The 13,212-nt window shown below is 47.5% G+C and overlaps 1 long non-coding RNA gene across 1 annotated transcript; it reads left to right on the forward strand.

Annotated features, from left to right (window-relative positions):
- Positions 1 to 10,638: 10,638 nt before the first annotated feature.
- Positions 10,639 to 11,341, forward strand: LOC142301339 (uncharacterized). Its single transcript, XR_012752773.1, has 4 exons — positions 10,639 to 10,724; positions 10,803 to 11,013; positions 11,097 to 11,171; positions 11,252 to 11,341. It is a non-coding gene; the product is annotated as an uncharacterized LOC142301339 (long non-coding RNA).
- Positions 11,342 to 13,212: the final 1,871 nt, after the last annotated feature.

Consider the following 13,212-nt stretch of genomic DNA (forward strand, 5'->3'; position numbering starts at 1 on the left):
CTGTAACTAAGATATGGGGCTTAATCTACTATTTGTCCTATATTTCTATGCTAGCTAGACACACTGCTCCACTTTTGTGGGGGGTGGATGTTTGGTAGAGGTCCTCCTTATACCTTCTGATTAATGAATCATGTGTTTTTAGATTTTTGTATATGTAAATCTTTAATAAAAATTGATGTATTTTTGGAAATTTACACTCCTATGTGTATGTGGTTCTTTTGGGACTCATACATTATTTGCAACCTGGCCCTGATGCTGCCCCTAAGCAAACAGGCAGCACCCCTTGACCCCAGTCCTGCACAAGTTGCCCGAGCGGGTTCTGTCCGTTTCAGGGGACCCACGTCCATGGGGAACCCCTGAAACCCCCAGAGGATTGCCACCGGTTCCGGTGGTGGCTGGGCCTTAGCCTACTCCACTGCGGGTCCTTCCTCCAATCTGCCTCTCCGGAGGCGGTAACGGTGGGAGCTGTAACAACATAATTATTTACAGGCCACAAGTTTGTGGTTGCCTTGCAAGTTCTCAGGCATGTTCATAGTAGTTTCTATGTAAAGTGGTGAAGGGGGTCCCAACGGGGACCAGCTGCCGGCTACGACCGGTTCCAAATCAACAGTAAATCAGGTAAATCTTCAGTTTTAATAATTTACTTATCATTATTTTTCAAAACTTTAAAACAGTGGTGGTCCCAACGGGGACGGTGACAACGGCATTCCGCTGCCCTTATGGTGCATCTTCGTCCTCCCCACCCGTCTCTGGGTGGAAGAACACGGGCACCAGCCCCTCCAGCGCATAGCAGGCGCGGCGAGGAAGGGCCGCCCGATACCCGTTGTTTCCACTCCAGAGGATGTAAGTGGCCTCCATGTCATGCAGGGCGACGACTCCTTCATCTTCTTCCGAAACGTGCTCGGTGTCAGGCCCGGAATCACTATCGTCCGTCCCTGCGCCAGGCGGGTTGCCGTCAGCTGCCGCAGCTTCCAGGCTCGCCACTCTCTCGGCCACTGTTACGAAGGGGTGTACGCCCGACGGGCCAGACGTAGCGTGGTGCACGGGCAAGGAGGACGGAGGCGGCATGAGGGCCAGCGGCAGACCGGGTCCCTCAGCCGCAACGGCCGGTCCCTCGGGGACACAGGGGCGTGGGTCACTCACCAGCTCCTCCATCATGGCCTCCATTCCATACACCCGTGCGACTGCGGCTACCTCCTCCACCTCCGCGGTCCACTGCTCCATCAGCCTACAGATCTGGCTCCGGTACTGTTGGCAGATCCCTGCCGTTTGGGCCTTCAGCCAGGCCGCTGTCCCGGGCACCGGCTCGGTAGCCTCCGCATAGCTAGGTGGAGCGGACATTCTTTGCAAGGGTCAGCGGATCGTGGGGTTACGGCGTCCCTATCTGTACAGCCGCGAGCTACATGCGGCCAGACGCCATTTCGTCCCCCTTAGCCTCTTTCCGGCTCCTCCTCTACAGGGGCGGGGTTTTGGTCTTCGCGCCTCCACTACTCGAGGAGACGCTCGAGCGGGAACTTTTCACGCCAAAGATGGTGGCTTCTGAAATTTTCCGGCCGGACACCTCCGGCGGTAACAAGGCGCACCTCTACCAGACGGCAGAGCGGTAAGATCCTGTTCGTGACGCCAAGTTGTCGCGGGCGGAGGAGGGGATGCTGCGCTCTCCCACTGCTCGGGTCTGGCTGCCGCTGCTGCTGCGGCCGCTGCTGCTGCTCGGTGGTGGCTCGAGCGGTGGACCGGATCCCGGGGACTCGAGCGGCGCTCCTCGCCCGTGAATGAAAAGGGGGATGATTGGTTGTGGGGGTTTTGATTATGGATATTGTCCATGACGCCACCCACGGTTGTGGTGATTTTGATGACACCACCGCTGCTCTGAACGGGGATCCCGGGAGCGGTGACAGGGAGCAGCTGAGTTGTTATGTCCCCTCTGTGGGTAGGGCGGTTGGTGGTCCCGGGGCCCGTGGAGGGTAGGTAGGGATGATGGCAGGTGGGTTGCGGGGCCTGGTGAGGTGCAGGGTCGCAGGGGCAGCGCTGTGCCGTACGGCACGGGGGGTACTCACTCAGCCTGAGACGATGACACAGTTCTCGGTAAAACACATGGCTGGATGGACGGGTCCCCCAGACGGCTGCGGTTGTTTCTTCCCCGTAGATTAGTGATGACTGTGTCTCCCTGCACCTATGTTCTATGTTGATTCCGATGGGTTCCCACCGGTAATCCGCTCCCCGACTTGGAAGTGGGCCGGAGGAGCCCCTTTTGCCCGCAGGCGCTGGCCCTGGGAAACGGTTGCCCTTGGCGGTGGCGGTGTCTCCCCTTCACGGTTGGACGGTTGCCTTCTGTCGGGACTTGACTGTTTGGAAACCCAGGAGGTCCCCTTCACTAACGGATTCGGCAAATTCACGGCGACTCCTAGCCTTGCTGGGGTCCGAAAAGCCCCTGCCAATGGTGCTGGCTTCTCCTTGTGTACCGGTCCGGTACCGCCGGGCCACCGCCCGTCCACGGTCCTTACGGCAAACTCCAATAGGCCACTCCTGCAGACGGTCACCACCGTCTGCCAACCTTGCTGCTCCGTCTGGGCCACACACCCGGACTCACTTCAGTCTGCTCTCTTGCCACTTCACTACTGCTCACTTTCTCTCCTTCCACTTTCACTGTCCAAACTCCTCACTCCTTCACTTCCCTAGCTTAACTGAACTTCCTTTTCCTGCCTCCAGGACTGTGAACACCTTGGTGGGTGGAGACCAACTGCCTGACTCCACCCCCTGGTGTGGACATCAGCCCCTGGGGAAGGCAACAAGGGTTTTGTGTCTGGCTTAGATGTGCCTAACCGGGGTGTAGGGTGTGGTGGTGTAGTTACCTGTGGCCCCTGGCTTGTCCAGGGCGCCACACATACGTCACAGAACACATGATCTAAAGGATCGCACACAAAATTGATCAATTTAACATAGACTACTAACGCACGTGTGGCAGCAAATGAACGACCTACGTGCGATCTCATTAAATCGCATATGTGACCTGGGCGTGTCACATCGCATACAAGATGGCACACCTAATTGTAAGGTGAAAAGCTGGCTTAAGACTGGACCTTTAATCTGGCCCCAATAAAAACCACTCAACAACCTACTGTTGCTGGAGCTTTCACCTCCGGGACTTACATCCAGGCCCGGACTGACAGGCGGGAGGGGCGGGACTTCTCCCGGTGGGCTGGCCGGTGGAGGGATGGGGGGCCGCCCCCCGCCTCTCCCGCACTGCCTGCTGTTTAAAATTATTTTGTGGCTGCCGCCACCCGCCGGCCGGCCTCGAGATGCCCGTCACCCCAGCTATCTGGGCCTGCAGCTCCCGGACACTGGAGGCGTCACACAGCCCCTGCAGCAGGTGGGTGCCCTCCCGGGTCTTACAGCGGAGCCGCAGCATGGCCGGTCTCTCCACAGAACAGCAGCACAACAATGGTGGACGCCGGCCGCTGACTCAGGGTCTCGCGAGACTTCACAATGGCGCCTGGTGACGGAGGCTGCCAGCTTCAGGCTGCGTGTACTGTAGTGCAGTGCACAGTGTGAGCGGCGCGGGCAATGCATGTGTTGTGGCCGCCTGCCCGTCACTGCGTATTGTGTCCTGTCACAAGCGGGGTACTCACCTCACAAGTGAGCGATAACCCTCACCATGTGTGGAACACCCTATGGGAGCATGGCTGTCCAACAAACCATACCTATTGACCTCTATGAGGCAGGGGCACTTGTAGAGTAAGGTAGTTTGTGTAGACCAGGGGTTGCAGACCTGCAGCTTGGTGGCCTATGATGTGAGGTTCACTGGCCTGTCACGTATTGCTCACTGGCTCGTTATGTGCTGCTCGCTGGCCTGCCATGTAAGTGTGTCGCCCAGGGCTATAGAGTACTCTGTCCTGGGCAGTGCAGGGTGAGGGGCATATGAGGGCTGCAGACTGTGACAGAAGCATGTGAAGGGGTGCAGAGTTTTTGAGAGGGGTAAATTGGATAACATGCAGGGTGAGGTATGTGGGTCAGGGTGTGTGGGATATGGGGGTGTAGTGTGTGTGATATGGTGGTGCAGGCTGTATGGGGAGCAGGGTGTGTAATATGGGGGGTGTAGTGTGTGTGATATGGGCGGTGCAGTGTGTGTGATTATGATATGGGGGTGCAGGCTGTATGGGGAGCAGGGTGTGTGACATGGGGGTGCAGTGTGTGTGATATGGGGGGTGCAGGCTGTATGGGGAACAGGGTGTGTGACATATGGGGGTGTAGTGTGTGTGATATGGGGGGTACAGGCTGTATGAGGAGCAGGGTGTGTGATATATGGGGGTGTAGTGTGTGTGATATAGGGGGTGCAGGCTGTATATGGAGCAGGGTGTGTGACATATGGGTGTGTAGGGTGTGTGAGATATGGGGGTGTAGTGTGTGTGATAATGGGGGTGCAGGCTGTATGGGGAGCAGGGTGTGTGAGATATGGAGGTGCAGTGTGTGTGATATGGGGGGTGCAGGCTCTATGGGGAGCAGGATGTGTGACATATGGGGGTGTAGTGTGTGTGACAGACCCGTGGAAGCACCCCTAGTGGTGTGAAACGGTGCCATTGTCCAGCGTGCTCCCTCCCCCCTTTTGCCTGCCTTTTATATGCACGAATGAAGCATGAATAAAGCAGCATTTTATCGGTGCATGCTGCCAGCCTATTTCATTGATGATAAAAATATAGCATCTGCCCAACAATGGTATCACTTAAAACATCAGCTCAAGACGCAAAAATTAAGTCATCACTGAGCCATACTATATGGAGGATTATGGAATGTGCATTATACTATATGGAGGATTATGGGGGTGCATTATACTATATGGAGGATTATGGTGTGTGCATTATACTATATGGAGGATTATGGTGTGTGCATTATACTATATGGAGGATTATGGAGTGTGCATTATACTATATGGAGGATTATGGAGTGTGCATTATACTATATGGAGGATTATGGAGTGTGCATTATACTATATGGAGGATTATGGGGTGTGCATTTATATGGAGGATTATGGGGTGTGCATTTATATGGAGGATTATGGTGTGTGCATTTATATGGAGGATTATGGGGTGTGCATTTATATGGAGGATTATGGGGTGTTCATTATACTATATGGAGAATTATGGAGTGTGCATTATACTATATGGAGGATTATGGCGTGTGCATTATACTATATGGAGGATTATGGAGTGTGCATTATACTATATGGAGGATTATGGTGTGTGTATTATTCTATATGGAGGATTATGGAGTGTGCATTATACTATATGGAGGATTATGGTGTGTGCATTATACTATATGGAGGATTATGGTGTGTGCATTATACTATATGGAGGATTATGGGGTGTGCCTTATATGGAGGACTAAGGGATGTGTATTATCTTAAATCGAGGACTGTGGGATGTGTATTATATGGAGGACTATATGAAGTGTATTATAATACTTGGAGGACTATGGGCATTCTAATATATGAAGGTTTATGTGGGGCCCTTTATACAATATGGAAGGGTATGTGGGGGTCATTATAGTATTTGGATAACTATATACGAAGGGGACAAAGATAAAGCATGGCATGGGAAAGTTTTGTGCTGAGGAAAAGAAGCTCTTTCCCTCAGCACTTCAGCATCCAGCTTTCTCATGCTCTGATATGGGAAAGCTGGGTGCTGAGGGAAAGATGTATAGCAGAGCATGGGAAAGCTGGGTGCTGAGGGAAAGATGTATAGCAGAGCATGGGAAAGCTGGGTGCTGAGGGAAAGATGTATAGCAGAGCATGGGAAAGCTGGGTGCTGAGGGAAAGATGTATAGCAGAGAATGGGAAAGCTGGGTGCTGAGGGAAAGATGTATAGCAGAGCATGGGAAAGCTGGGTGCTGAGGGAAAGATGTATAGCAGAGCATGGGGAAGGTACATGATGAGGACAAGATGTAAAGCAGAACATAGGAAAGCTGCTGATAGAAAGAGATTTCAGATCATGGGAAACCTGGGTGCTGAAGGAAAGAGCCAAGTGTCAACGACACTATCCCATACCCCGAGTGTCGTGTACGGTTAGGGGGGCCCAGGTCCAAACTTTGCACCGGGGCCCTTCAAACTCTAGTTACGCCACTGGACTGCAGCATTATATGGAGAGCTGCATCCTCTTCATTATCTGCGAGACCCGGCTCTGTAGGGAAAATAGCGGCTTCACCAGGTCCTGCTCCTAAGAGCAATAAATAGGCCTGAGCTGTAATACTGGACGCAGCCGTGACTGCATGTTATATGTAAATTCAAAACACTGCACTCTCATCAGCATAAGGTAATAGTAAAAGAAAGTCAACAGATTCGTTTTTATCGTGCAAAAAAAGTGTCTTTATTTATGAATAAAGTAGGTGGGAGGGACTAAGGGACGTTTCGGCCCAGACTGGGCCTTCTTCATACCAAGTCACACTGGGAAAGGGTAAAGAAAAAGAAATCACTATTTACATATATCACAGAAAAAAAACAGAAAAAAACATATCAACAGATCATATACATATATACATAATTACATGGAAAATCATGTCCTAGTTGTTGTAAACGGCACAGTAATAGCATCTCAGCAGTTGAAGTGACTCTCCAGTCCTCACAGCAAATAATGAAAAATGAAAAGGCAAGATCTGACAATGCATGAAAGGTTTGCAAACCTCTGTTTTTTTCTGTGATATATGTAAATAGTGATTTCTTTTTCTTTACCCTTTCCCAGTGTGACTTGGTATGAAGAAGGCCCAGTCTGGGCCGAAACGTCCCTTAGTCCCTCCCACCTACTTTATTCATAAATAAAGACACTTTTTTTGCACGATAAAAACGAATCTGTTGACTTTCTTTTACTATTACCTTATGCTGATGAGAGTGCAGTATTTTGAATTTACAGTTTAGAGTCCGGACCTTGGTCCTCTCACTAGCACCTCAATACCACCCTTAATAGTGCAGTGTTCACACCATACATATCTTTACTATAGCTTTTCTTGGTGACTGAACCTGCCTACTCATGTCATCTGATACCTTTGCCTACGATGACACAACTAGTAATAGCATTTTGGCACAAGTGACTAACTCTACTGAGTTTTTGAAAACTCCCATCAGAGAGGTTAGGACTAGGGATTGGGAGAAGGAGAACCGGACATTTATTTCCTTGGATCTCCATTGTACTACCCTAGCTGAATATTATCGGCAGAGCCGCATTCCAAGGGGCCTCAGGTGTAATTTAAGATCCACTCTTTTTTCTAGCAACGAGGAATATTGTAAAAGATTTCAACAGATTCTGAATAAGTGCTCCCTGGATCTGATCGTACTCACGGTTGAACATCTACAAACAGCGATAAGGGAATCTAAAGAAACAAATCTAACCATAGAAACACAACTGGCAGACGCATTGACCCCTGCGGACTTGGCTGCCTATAAGAAAAAAGCTGAGGATACATTAAAGGAATTTAAAAGGAACTTGGAGGAGAAGAAAAGACAGAAGTTCCAGAGGGACACAGACGACTATCTATCAAACCGAGTGTACAGATGGAACGACTGGCAAACCAGCAATACAAGACAATGGAGAAGACCACCTACTCACAATCAATCCGCTTCCTCAGGAAGCGAGTCCAGTGGCAGCTATTCAAACTCTTTTTTAGGACCTATAAAAAGAAGAACAAACCAACGAGGAGGTCGAGGAGGAGGAGGAGACTGGGGGATGACGTTGCGCTCACAGGTAAGGGTCCCAATTTAGTCGTCAACATCTCTGACTATACTTTGGCACCTAATGAACTGTCCTTACTTAACAAAGGCTTGACCTTTTGCCCTACACCTAAATGGGATTCCTTCACCCTTAAAAATGACATGCAACGGTTTTATAGGTCAGTTAGGCTCAAAACTCACTTTGGTTCTACTACACCCCATAGCATAGACCAACAACCACTTCTCAAAGAAACCAACATCAAGACGTTGGGTCTTCACAATCGCAGTCACTTTATGCCACCTAGAACTCATCATGCTGTAGAAACATTTATAGCTCTAGTGGACCGTGACATTAAAGACAATATACATGAACATGAATTGGGCTTTTACCCGACACGAAGTAATATCAATACTTCAGAAAAATTGGCTATATCTTCTTTAAGGGAAAACAAGGCCATAACTATAAAACCCGCTGACAAAGGTGGAGCAATCGTGGTCCAAAATACACATGACTACATTAATGAAATTAAACGCCAACTTAATGATACTATGACTTATCAGAAAATACCCTCAGACCCGATATTCAAAATTCAACAGAAAATCCAAAAATTTCTATCTATCCACTTTGACAAGGGTTCCATTGATCAATCCACCCGTACTTTTCTCACTAAATTACATCCCATAACACCGGTATTCTACTCATTACCTAAAATCCATAAATCTCTCATTAATCCTCCTGGCCGGCCCATTGTAGCATCGACAGAGTCTGTTCTTTCTCCCCTGTCAATTTATCTAGAGAAAGTCCTTACCCCCTTGGCTGAAAATACCAAGTCTTTTATCTTAGATACCAACAACTTTTTACAAAAGATCAGAGACCTAAAACAGGTTCCCCCTAACAGCTTCCTCTGCACCTGGGACGTAGGTAGTCTATATACTTCAATTTCCCATCATAAAGGCATCAGGGCCACCAAAATCGCGCTCAATAAGACTAACCTGAGCCAGGACTCGATTGACTTCACTATAGGCCTCCTCGAGATAGTCCTCAATGAAAATTACTTCCTTTTTAAGGACGATTTTTACGTCCAGAAACACGGGACCGCGATGGGCTCGAATGTAGCCCCAGCGTATGCAAATTTGTTTATGGACTATTTTGAGGGGCGCTTTGTGTATTCATATCCAGCCTTTGATGAACTGGCGTTTCTATGGGCTCGCTACATAGACGATATATTCTGCATCTGGCAGGGTGACTTGGAAAGCCTGCTTTTATTTGATGATCATATTAACAAAGTGTGGCCTGAGCTCAAATTTACGCTGAGTCATCATCAGGAAGAAATTAGTTTCTTGGACACGTATATCAAAAAAGACACAATGGGCAATCTATCTTCAGATCTTTACCGGAAACCGACCGATCGGAATTGTATGCTCCTATACAGTAGCTGTCATCCTAAATCAACTAAGAATAGTCTACCTAGATCTCAATTTGCAAGAGTCACAAGGATAGTATCGGACGAGAACACAAGAGAGCAGAGACTAGAAGAAATGTCCAATCGGTTCATAGAACGTAACTACCCAGTAACACTGCTTAAGACAGAAAGAGAAAGACTATCTTCTACCACCCCTTTAGGGATAGACACAGCGACAGTGGAAAGGATACCATTTGTCCACACATATCACCCGTCTATGCCTAAAATATACAATATCATTAATCGCCACTGGCCGCTCCTAAAAAAAGCATATCCAGAGATAGGGCCATTTATACTCCCCCCTATCATGTGCAAGAAAAGACCCCAAAACATAAAGGATTCCCTGGTCAGAGCGGATATTGGCAGCGACAAGACAAATGTACAAACCTTGCTGGCACCAAAACGTACGGGTACTTTCCCTTGTCTAAATTGTCCATCGTGTTCGAACGTGATCAAAGGAGACCACTTTACACACCCCAGGTCTGGCAAAAGCTTTCGAATAAAAGAATACTTTACCTGCTTGAGCAATTTTGTTGTATACATCATCAAATGTCCCTGTGGACTATTGTATGTCGGGGAAACGATTCAACATGTCGGTGACCGCATTGCTAGCCATAAATCCACCATTAGGTGTGGAAAATTATGGCTACCTATTCCACACCATTTTCACGAAGCTAAGCATAATGTAGCGCAGTTGCGGTTTCAGGTCATTGATAAAGTTTATAGGCCCAGGCGCGGAGGAAATCATATTGAGCTTCTCAAAAAAAGAGAGAGCTTTTGGATCCATAAGCTACAAACCCTAGCACCTAAAGGTCTTAATAGAGAACTAGATTGGCTAGTATAATGATGGTACTGAACCTATGTATTTGCCCTAAACCGTATTAACTATGTTATGGTACATTTTTTACAGAAAACTTGAGAAATACCATCCTCACCTTTCCTTCTTCCATCGTTCACTCACTATTAGATGGTAACGTATAAAATCAGCACTTTCTATTTTTAGTCATATATAGATGGTAATGATAGTTCACTCTACTAGTATATTGGGACCCTTCCTTTTTTTATGTGTTTTTTTCCTAGGTCATACCTCAAAATATTTATATGTAAACTAATCACCACTGGTCTTTGACAAAATGAGGAAGTTATTATATTTTATATATATGCCTGTGTATTACATTGCAGTTGTCTTTATGTCCCTATACCTCCAAATGTTCTATACATTACTGCCCTATACAGTGACTGGATAGATAATTTCCCCTCTGGTACCAACAGTCATTCACTACCAACAGACTGTCATATTCAGTGTCCGCCTCCTATCCCTACATTGATCTCTAACGACGCGCTGAGGATAAACATCCTCCCACGTCTATGTACGAGTTTAACCCTACCGCGCATGCGCGGGCGCCTCTATTCACGGCTTAACGGTACCATCAATACACTAATAGTAGCGCAGATCGCCACTGCGCAGGCGCCGGCGTGTCCAGGCACTTCCGGGTTTGGGAGTTAAATAGCTCCCAAACCTGTTAACTCATTGCTCTAAGCCACAGTCTGGGAAGACGGCTGCAAAGGTATGCGATAATCTTATCTGTCCCTAATCCTTTCTACCTCCAATCTGATAACGCTTCACTCCTCCTTCTGCTTTTCAGAGGACTCCATTACCCACTGCTACATTCTTATCCTAAAGCCTACAGGTAATATGTGTCACTTCATGAACTTCTACGCACCGCTGTATTCTCCTTTTGCATGTAATGTCGTTACTAAGACTTATCCCCCGTAATTACAGATGCAAATAAGCCCCCTATGCTTGTAGACATAGGTGCATTATACGTGACCATATCCACCTACTGTAAACCTAAGGTAATGATATGCAGGGGATGCACTACGTGGGGGTGTCACATATCATGTGTTACCTGCTGACTGCAGACTTTCTCATCCTTTAGGGACCACGAGTCATTAAACTCTCCCAATATAAAAGGACAAACTCCAATAATTATTCATTTGCTAGTACGAGCAAGGTAATCCGTTATCCCCTCCCCCATAGTGTCACTCCCCTTATAGAAATACTATCCTTTCATAATCATGCCTTTATCTGCAGGGCTTGCATTTTGCAACTACCACATTCATTTTATCCTGGGTGGAGTTCCTCACCATTTCCATATCAAAAAAAAACCCTAAAAAGGAGAGAGAGAGAAAAAAATTCCCTCTGTGATATTACTTCATCTATGATTGGAGGTATGCAAACCTTTCATGCATTGTCAGATCTTGCCTTTTCATTTTTCATTATTTGCTGTGAGGACTGGAGAGTCACTTCAACTGCTGAGATGCTATTACTGTGCCGTTTACAACAACTAGGACATGATTTTCCATGTAATTATGTATATATGTATATGATCTGTTGATATGTTTTTTTCTGTTTTTTTCTGTGATATATGTAAATAGTGATTTCTTTTTCTTTACCCTTTCCCAGTGTGACTTGGTATGAAGAAGGCCCAGTCTGGGCCGAAACGTCCCTTAGTCCCTCCCACCTACTTTATTCATAAATAAAGACACTTTTTTTGCACGATAAAAACGAATCTGTTGACTTTCTTTTACTATTACCTTATGCTGATGAGAGTGCAGTGTTTTGAATTTACAGTTTAGAGTCCGGACCTTGGTCCTCTCACTAGCACCTCAATACCACCCTTAATAGTGCAGTGTTCACACCATACATATCTTTACTGCATGTTATATGGTCGTGTTACACAATCTACAAGTGCACAAAGATATTACACATTCAACACGCGAAACGTGGGCCTGTGCAGCCCCAAATGCCAGGGCTGAATTTTAGTTCCAGTCCGGCCCTGCTTACATCACTAAAGGGGGCTTTACACGCTGCGACATCGCTAATGCGGAGTCGTTGGGGTCACGGAATTCGTGACGCACATCCGGCCGCATTAGCGATGCCGTTGCGTGTGACACCGATAAGCGATTTTGCATCGTTGCAAAAACGTGCAAAATCGCTCATCGGTGACATGGGGGTCCATTCTCAAATATCGTTACTGCAGCAGTAACGAGGTTGTTCCTCGTTCCTGCGGCAGCACACATTGCTGCGTGTGACGCCGCAGGAACAAGGAAGCTCCCCTTACCTGCCTCCCGGCCGCTATGCGGAAGGAAGGAGGTGGGCGGGATGTTACGTGCCGCTCAGCTCCGCCCCTCCGCTTCTATTGGGCGGCGGTTCAGTGACGTTGCTGTGACGCCGCACGGACCGCCCCCTTAGAAAAGAGGCGGTTCGCCCGTCACAGCGACGTCGCCGGACAGGTATGTATGTGTGACGGCTGCTGTGCGACACGGGCAGCGATTTGCCCGTGTCGCGCAACAGATGGGGGCGGGTACCCACACTAGCGATATCGGGACCGATATCGCAGTGTGTAAAGTAGCCTTTAGGCTAGCTACCTTGGTGACAAATGGCTTCTATTTATGACTTCACCTGATGCTTTTCTACAGTGTGTAGGAAAACAAAATTAATTTCTAGCGTTAACCATATAGATATAGGGTGTATGTTGGTAAGGTGTTGAAATGGCTGAGTTAAATTAATATATGCATTATATCAATGAAATGAATGTTCAGAATTTTCTTTCAGCAAATTAGTGCTAAAAATGATTTCCACTTATGAGAACAAAACATTAAACTTTGCAGCAGAGATTGTACAACTTCATTCTCAGGACCCGGTCTAGGGGCCACATCAGCATTCTGTGTTCTTTGGACTGGAGTTCTGAGACCTGCCTCCTATCGCTCATCATTCGTGGCTCTTCTTTAGATCTGACCGGCCACAACTTCACATGTGCGACTCATGGCTCCCGTCCAACAACCACAAATTACTGACATTGCCGATAGAGTTGGTCCGGTGAATTAATTTGCACCAACTCTAATCTACAGGATTTATGGTTAATGCTTTTAAGTAAGTCCATTCAACAAGAGGGCAATTCATCCTTAATGGAAAATTCAGCAGCTAGAAATTAACAAAAGCTGTTATGATGCCATAAATGCTTTTGCGTTGACCCGGGACTTACATGCATT

Source organism: Anomaloglossus baeobatrachus, chromosome 4, assembly GCF_048569485.1.
Source record: "Anomaloglossus baeobatrachus isolate aAnoBae1 chromosome 4, aAnoBae1.hap1, whole genome shotgun sequence".
NCBI lineage: Eukaryota > Metazoa > Chordata > Amphibia > Anura > Aromobatidae > Anomaloglossus > Anomaloglossus baeobatrachus.